The sequence below is a fragment of the Hibiscus syriacus genome, unplaced genomic scaffold (genome assembly GCF_006381635.1).
Source record: "Hibiscus syriacus cultivar Baekdansim isolate YM2019G1 unplaced genomic scaffold, ASM638163v2 tig00117016_pilon, whole genome shotgun sequence".
Classification (NCBI taxonomy): domain Eukaryota; kingdom Viridiplantae; phylum Streptophyta; class Magnoliopsida; order Malvales; family Malvaceae; genus Hibiscus; species Hibiscus syriacus.
The window spans coordinates 3,982,721-3,992,020 of NW_024063525.1; the positions used below are offsets into that span (position 1 = coordinate 3,982,721).

Genomic DNA, 9,300 nt, shown 5'->3' on the forward strand with positions numbered 1-9,300 from the left:
ATAGTAATTCATGTTAAAATAGTTCAAATATAAATAAATCGTGTAATTTTAGTGAGAAGGAATTCTAAATATGCTGCTTTTATTGCAAATGCAGTGCAAATGTTCATTATTTAACCTCCAAGTTTTTCTCTATTAAAAAATATACTCTGTTGTGAGTTTGAGCACACTATAATATCTTATGATTTAGGGATTTAATTTGATGCATATATCACTTTATATTACGATTGGTTATTATTGTTGTTTTAATGTGATAAACCCTTTAATTATATATTTTGACACTATTATTATTACTACAATGTTATGTACTATTGTTGTTTTAATGTGGTGTACTATTAATTAAACCTACATAATATGTATAAACTTTTATAATATATTTTTAATCAATTATTAATATTAATTCAAATAAACCTACATAATATTAATTATACATAAAATTCATTTCTAAAAATACGAATGAATAAACATCACGAAGATTTTAAACCTAAAATAATGTATTTATAACACAATCAGCATAAATTATTAATATTATCTAAAAGTTTAGTTTGATGTACTAATAAAAATACATATTTTTTATAAAATATAATTATATAAAAAATAAAATGAACCTTTAAAACTAAGGTAAATAATAAAAACATATTGAACATGTAGGCTTTTTTATTAAAAATAGATTCTGAAAACTGTTTTCAGAAAAATTAACCAAACAGTGTAAAATATTTTACAATGTACTATTTAAACACCGGAAAATATTTTCCAAAAATGTAATTTATTTTTTAGATTACATTTTCCGGAAACTGTTTTCAATGAAACAAACGTACCCTAAAGCGAAAAAAGACATTAGTAAGTGCACTCACTCTGTAACGAGTACCCTTTTGATGATAGTTTCAAAGTGGCTAAAAAGCAACACTATTATAATGAAAAACAACGACGCAATCATAATATTAAGTACAAAAATATTCGATGCAGATTTTCATTTTTGCAATTATATAAAAATATATGTCTTGTAGTGATAACAATAAGGAAAAATATTACAGAAATGTAACATTATTATCTCTGTATACTACAAAGAAAAGCAGGCAGAGTCGGACCCCAGGCCCTTTTTTTTGACAACACATTGCATTATTGATAGGTATAAATTTGTTTGTTTGCAATTTTTGTTCTTCATTTTTTGTCTGTTTCCATGGACTTTGAAATTCTTCATGTTTAAAGATTTAGAATTTACGGATTACTATTGTTTATGCTGACATTTTGCACATTTTCATACTTTTTAATCATTGGTCGCTCAGTTCTGTATATTGTATTATTTTACAAGTCGTAAATTCAAACATTTTCAAATCTATAATTGTTGTTCAATGAAGTGCCTCTTATAAACCCATCTAAAACATTTTTCTTCTCAATGTAGGATTACATACTTGTACTCTTTCTTAAACATTACTAACAAGAATATTTTTCGTTATGTTCAAAAGACAATATACACATCAACCTACTAATAGAATTTCTTTTTTTTACCTTCTTAATGATTTTGGATTAACACGTAATATTAATAATAGTAGACGGGCCAAATTATAGTGAGTTAAGCTCATAAGTTGATCTAAACTTTATAAATCTATGAAACCAGTTATTTACATCAGATTCTAAAACTTGGGTGGGTCTTTTCTGAAATGAAGTGATAAACTTGGTCCGGGTTAAATTAATAGAATGTGCAATGGGCTATAATTTGGGAAACCATTTTTCTTCCACAATTTCTTTTCCAATCCCAAACAAAGAAATCATAATTTTTTAGGGTAAAGTACACCCGACCATAGGATGTTGTTTTGTTGAGTCATCTGACTGTTGAAAATTACAAAATGCTCCCCCGACTATATGAGGTAGTTTTGTTGAGTCATATTAAAAATTACAAAACTGTTGTCCAACTATTCATTATATTCTAAATTTATTATTTTTCGTTAAAAATTTAACGACGGTATGGGCTAAATGTTAATATGTTGCCTAAGATATGATAAAATCTAATCTAAAATCTCAAACAACTATCATATCTCACACAACAAATTAACATCCAGCTCTAACCGCCGTCAATTTTAAACGAAAAATGACGAATTTGTAACATAATGAATAGTCGGGCGATCATTTTATAACTTTTAATAGTCGAATGACTCAACAAAGTAACATCCTATAGTCGGAAAATAATTTTTTAATTTTTAATAGTTGAAAGACTTAGTGCCAGTTTAACTGGGCTTTTGGAAAGTGACTTTTAAAAGTGCATTAGAAAAGAACTTTTAAAAGTGTTGTTTAGAAGTACAATTTAAAATTTAAATGTTTGACATTGTTGTTAAAAAGTGAGTTTGAAAAGATAAAATGTTCATTATAGATATTATGTTGTAAATTAAAAATATAGAATTTAAATTATATTTACACTTATTAATACTATGATATATAAAATATATCACTTAAACTATAATAAAAATATATTTTAAGATAACTCATTAATTATAATAAAAATATATTTTATAATAACTCACTATTAATATTCCAATATATAAACAATGAATTTTATTTCCTTTTAAATAATTAAAATAAATTATTAATTAATAAATTATTTTTTAAAGATGTTAATATTAATTATTAAAATAAAATGATAATTGAGTGGAGCTCATGCATTAATAATGGTAAAATTATAATTTGCTCTTAAACGTAAAGTTAAAAATGAAAAAGTTACAAATCTTAACTTTACCGGTTAGTTTGAAATCACCGTTTCCACCTCATTTTTATTTAATTTTTACACTTTTTACATTGATTTTACTGTTAAAATAGTCTTTTATAACTAAAAACGCGTTGAAAAATTCACGTCAAAAAGAGTCTCAATAAAATTATATCATGTAGTCGACAAATCATTTGTATGCTTTATTTATTTTTTTAAAATTATCCAAACTTCATCTAATCTTTTAAAAATATTATTATTTAAATTCGAATTATTAAGAGAACTAAATCATTCTAACTCATTAAAAATCATTCAAATAGATTACAAAGCAATCAGATGTAAACGATATAAATGGATATTATATAAAATTAATAGTCATTTAATATGTTTGGTGTTTTTAAGAAATCACCCGTAAATATTTTTCAGTGTAATATTCTTTTTTAATTATAATCATTGTCATTGGTTGATCCATTAAATTAAGTGTAATTAAAACATCTAATTATATTCTTCAACTACTTTTGTGCAATTAAACTTTAGCCGTATTTGTTTCTTAAGAACTTGATTAATTAATAGGGAGTAAGCACTGAGAGTAACAAAAATCGATTAATTTGGAAATTGGGTAGAGTCAATAATATTTGGACGGTTTATGATCTATAAATTTAAAAAACTATTATGATTTAAATTGAACCAGATTTGATTTTTATTTAATTTATAATTAATTTTAATTATTTTATAATATAAAAATAAGTATTATATGTTAAAAAATGAGTGAAATAACACAATAAATACTGTGTAAAAATATTAATTATTTGTTATTTATTTGATTTTTTTAAAGAAATATTCATGAAACAAGACTCTAAAACTCTATCACATAATATTTATAATCTATAAAATAAAACTATTTTATCAACAGTAAAATAAATCTAAGCACTCGAAGTTAATATGAAAACAGTAAAGAAAATAATCCGACTAGAAAATAATGAGTTATAAAAAGATTAAAAATTTGAATAGAACTAAACCATAAATGTCCCTAATTGATCATGTATATAAATAAACACTATAGTTATTATATAAATATAATAAATTATCAGACTTATGAAAGAAAACACAGGACAACGTTCACGTGGAGGAGAGCGAACATTAGAGTAGAATTTATTTACACCGTAAAATTAAAAGAAATTTATATTTTATAATAAAATAATTGAATGAAGGTTAAGTAATAGTGAGATTATTTATAATGTGGTGTAATTTTTTTTCATTTTCAATTTTTAACCTTAATCATCGAATTATATTAATTTGATGATCAGATACAAAGCTATATATAAAATTAGGGGTTCATTTTTTATTATTAAAAAAATATATAAGAATAAATATTTATTTAAACATTCAAATATTATTTTATTTTGATTCTGTCACTTATTTATATTCTTAATTATGTTTTGTCTTCTTAAACTAGAATTATAATTATGTCTCTGTTGATGGTTCGAATTTATATAACACTAGAAAAGTATTATATTATATAATTGAATTATACCTAATATATTATATTTGAGATCAGGGGCGGATACACTAATACCCCTAGGAGTCAAGTGTATCCCCATTATTTAAGAAAAAAAGTGAAATTTAGTATAATATGTTAAAGAAAAATGAAAAAAAATAAAAAATTTTGCACCCCATTATTTTTAAGAAAAGAAAATTAAAATTTTGGACCCCATTTATAAATTTACGGATCCGCCACTATTTGAGATTTATATATTTTATTATTATATCATATTTTATATTATGGTTTTTTTTGTCATATCCATACATGTGATCATATTACATGTCGAAAATGATACAAATCTTAATGTAGGTTGTATAAAATAATTTATTTATAATAATTTTACTTAGCCGTGTAGACGTGTTTAATTTCTGGGAGGGGGAGCGAACTACGAGGGTTTTGTATAAAATAATGGGTAAACTACGTCAAATACCACTAATCTTTAAGCTCAGGCTCGAAAATGCCACTTACGTTTCAATTTTGCCAATTTTAGCACGGGCGTTTATGTTTCAATGCAATTTTGCCACTCTGGCGTTAACGACACGATGACAAGGTGTGTCAATGCCGTGACGACGATAACATGGACGGCCTTTTTAAAGTTATTTAGTCTACGTAGGATCGTTGTTGGCTTTTTTTAATGAAAGAGAAATCACGTCTTCATTGTTCCTCTATATATACGCCTAACTTTTCTCAGGTAATACATAGAGTTCACTGAACATAATACACAAACATGAAAATGGCGAAACGTTTCAAGCTTGAGATATCCAAGTCTCCACTTGGTTCCAATCTTGCCATTCAAAAGACCCTTCTAATCTCCCATTAAATCCTGTCCCTTCATTATGCAGACTTTCTTCAGTCAGACGAAACCCTATCGCTCGATATTTATGACCGCCACCACCACAGCCGCAACCAAAATCGTCAAAGTTATCTCATTACTCTTCCCTCAAACGATACGTTTCCTCCGTGTTTTCGTTGATCGACTGCGGCCTCGGGTCAAGATCCTCTGCAAAGTACTTGTCTAAAGCTGGCTGTATTGAATCATCACCGCCGTCGACATTGGAGTTCCACTAGGAAAAAGAAGACATATGTCACGTTATAGCGAAAGTTTACGACGATAACAAATGCCCTCGTCGCAAATTCTACAATACCTTTGAAAACGATGACGATTTAACTCCACCTCCAGTTCCTCCCAACACGGTAAAGAAAAATGACGATGCAGAAAAAGGAAAGCGACGCCGAAAAACCATATGAGCACCTCGTCGGCCGAGAGCGTATTCTTTACCAGCGAAAGCTTTGAAGACTATGGTATTAATGACAGAGAAACGAAAACCCTTGTTTCATCTTCGAGGAGCTTCTCCATTGATTCCCCCTAAGAGATGTCAACACCAACTTAAAAATTATACTGGAAACAAAGCCTACGAGGCAAAGCAAGAAGAAACCAAAGAAAATTAAGAAGACAAGAAGGTACGCTATAAGACTTTTGTCATCGGAGAGCAAATCGCCAGCGAGGTTGTCGAGCTTCTTGCAACGGATGACACCGTACATGGTGGACGACAGAGTGAGGGAGGGTTTTGTGGTGGTGAAGAAATTAGAGTTTTGTGGTGGCGAATATGTCGGAACTGAATTTCGGTTGGGCCCGAAATTGGGCTTCGACTTGAATAATTGGGTTAGAGTCACCACCGACCATTTTAAAATGAATTTAGGTGGGTTGGACACCATCTTACATGATCTGCGTTTTACCAGAAACGTGTCGGGTTCGGGAGTCGATTACGGTTAAGGAAGGATTAGTACCCCTGAACCGCCCTTTCGGTACCAATTAATTTGTCGGTTATCTTTAATTACGAAAAAAATCAGAAATTAAAATTAAAATTTAAAAACCGATTCAGATTACTTACCTTTGATCGATTGAAAATATCACTGAAAATGCCAAAAATGTTAGATGATAAAATAAAAATAAATACGAGGGAAAAATTTTAAGATAAAATAGGTAACAGAGAAAATTAAAAGTTAGTAAAAAAAAATAAACAAAAACAATAAAAAAATTAAAAAAAAATAAAAAAATAAAAGAAAGTCAAATGAATAAAATGAAAAAAACAAAATGGTTAGTTTCAAAAAAAATAAAAATAAGAATAAAATAATAAATAAAAAAATATTCAAGCTAAAACCGTGAAAGAAAAAAAAACAGAAATGACTAAATTAAAATAAAAGTAAAATAGAGGGCCGAAATAAAAACAAGTGCAACTAGTGACTATAAGGTGAAAACTCAGCTAGACTAGGAGGACTTAGGGGTGATTTGACCCTAAATTTAATGGCTTAAACGTAACACATGGTAAAGAAAGGGGATCTAAATAGGATTAAATCAAAATTAGCAACCAAAACACAAAAAGCTGTGAAATAAGGAGTTAACATGTGGTTTACCCAAAACCTAAAATAAACAAACCCAAACTTATCACTCCAGTACAGGTGCAAAGCTGAAAAAAAGGTCTCCCCTCTTCCTTTTCTCTCTATTTTTATTTCAATCTCTCCTTCTTAACCGACCGACTCCACACCCAACAGCAGTAGACAAAGGTAAACTCTAAATCCCTAAGTTTTTGTTTTATTTATTATTATTTTTTAAATATTGAATTAGCATACAATGAACAATTAAGAACTAAAACATAAAATATATTATATTTCTTATTTGCATTCCAAAGATTTAATCGACTAAACCGATAAATAAAAATGAGAAAGTACCTCATTTTTGAAATAATTTTCAGATCTTTTTATTGCTAATTGCTGATAATCCCCCTTCTCAAAAAAATACAAATGTTTCTTTCTATTTTCTTTGAGATTTTCGTATGATTTCTTTTGAGTTTTTTTTTTTGGTAATCCTCTGATATCATGTGTGTTTATGTGTTCGATTACATGTAATTTATTGGGTTTACAAAACCCTATTTTTGGGTGTATAAATCCTAATAAAACACTAAGTTTGTTGTTGCTGATGAACGTTGCCGAGAAATCCAGGAATGGAGATGAGAGATGTGCGACTGAAGGGGAGAACGACGTTGTTGAGTAGTTGATCACTGTTGGGCCACCAGGGCTGCTGGATATTGTTTATTTTTGGGTAGTAGCTCTTGTAGCAAATCTGAGCCTGTAACACGTAGTACAAAATAAATGAAAATATATATTATGTAATATAATAATGTAATTATATTATATGAAATAATATTGGACAAAATTTAGTGTCTTCAGCTGCCCCTCTTTGTCCTTTTTCTTGGAACGAAAAATAGGACAAAGACAAAAAGACACAAATTTTCGTTTGGTGGAGTTGACAATTGATTTCAATTAAAAATAACTCCCTATCGAATTGAGTTGTATATGACTCTTCCATCGCGAAGTTGAGTCTATCTTGAAATGATATAGAATTAAAGCCTCAGTTTGGAGCTTGAATCAGAATGTGGATTCTTATTGCCAAATTATAGTCCACTTCGGTCTTCTTCTCGATTTAAAGACCTTGGTTAAAAATTTGAATGGAAAGTAGTTTTTTGACTCCACCATGTGGTGATAGGCCCTCGAGCTGAATGAAATCGAACTCGGAAGGTCTTCGTTGACAGATAGCTTTTCTCGACTTAAACTATGTTGTTGGAAAAATGATTTATTATCACTAAGGCACGGCGAACCCTGGTCTTCTTCTCAACTTGCAAAACCTCGACTGCAACCGGACAGTTGTGTGATTGATGTGTCATTGAGCTGAACGAAATCGAACTCGACAATTTTGTTGACATATAACCCTTCTTTCCTTGAGCTATTCTGTAAATGATTTGCCCTCAAAGCTGAGTGTAATCGAACTCGAGGATCTGTGTGTTTCAAGAGAAACATTTTCAAAGGTTTTTTTTTGTGTTTCAAGAGAAACAATTTCAAAGGTTTTTTTTTTGTGTTTCAAGAGAAAATTGTCTCCAGGGAGGCAGAATTTTGTTTCAAGAGAAACTGTCTCAAGAGAGACAAAATTTCATTTCAAGGGAGACAAAATTTGTTTCAAGAGAAACTATCTCAAGAGAGACAAAACTTAGTTCTAAAAGAAACTGTCTCAAGGGAGACAAAATTTGTTTCAAGGAAAACATATTCAAAGATTTTGTTTCAAGGGAAACTGTCTCAAGAGAGACAAAATTTGTTTCAAGGGAAATTGTATCAAGAGAGACAAAATTTATTTCAAGGGAAACTGTCTCAAGATAGACAAAATTTGTTTCAAGAGAAACTATCTCAAGGGAGACAAAATTTGTTTCAAAAAAGAAACCGTCTCAAGGGGATAAAATTTGTTTCGAGAGAAACAATCTCAAAGGCAATCGATAATCTGCTTGTTCCTGCATGTTAAAGAAATCCTTTCAGAAGCTCTAACCGTTAACTTAAGGAAGTCAAATCTGTGGATGAAATGTTTGTTGTGACATTAAATCACTTAATCGGGCACGGTATCATTCTTTGTGAAGTTGAAATCGTGGATGGCTCATTCGTTGTGAAATTGAGCTTTTAATTAGATGTCCTTCGTTGTGAAGTTAAAATCTACACTTGTAAATTGCATCTCTTTCGAGCTCAATATCTTTTGCTGTGAAGTTGAAATTGACTCTAGCATGAATCTGCAAAATTATGCACATATGCGATGCCATGCTCTTATATATGCCTAAAATGTATATGCAAAATATGTTATTTTAGGGTTTAGAGAGAAATCTCAATTTCTGGTTATTAGTCTCGATGACTCTTGATTATGGAATCTTGAATTTCTGATTCTCGATCTTGGATTCTTCAACATGCTTAAATATGATGTACAAAATGTTGATATGTGAAGGGAATAATTGCGGCGTGAGCAGTCTTCAATCTATCCCTGACTCAGTTTGTCTTCATTTCCACCAGGGTGTACTCTTGCAAACCTCAACCTAAGACAATTTGTTTTCCTTCCCTTATTAAATATGTCCAAAAAATGGCTTCCTTTGCCTCAGCTTCAATCTTGAGATTCAGAGAGATATTTTTTGAATTCCAAGATATGCTTCCAAAGAATTTATCTTTTTTGAAAAATGCTTTTCTTCCTTTGAAT

The 9,300-nt window shown here is 29.4% G+C and overlaps 1 pseudogene; it reads left to right on the plus strand.

The window, feature by feature from the left end:
- Positions 1 to 4,971: 4,971 nt before the first annotated feature.
- LOC120195619 lies at positions 4,972 to 7,290 on the plus strand (annotated as a pseudogene).
- Positions 7,291 to 9,300: the final 2,010 nt, after the last annotated feature.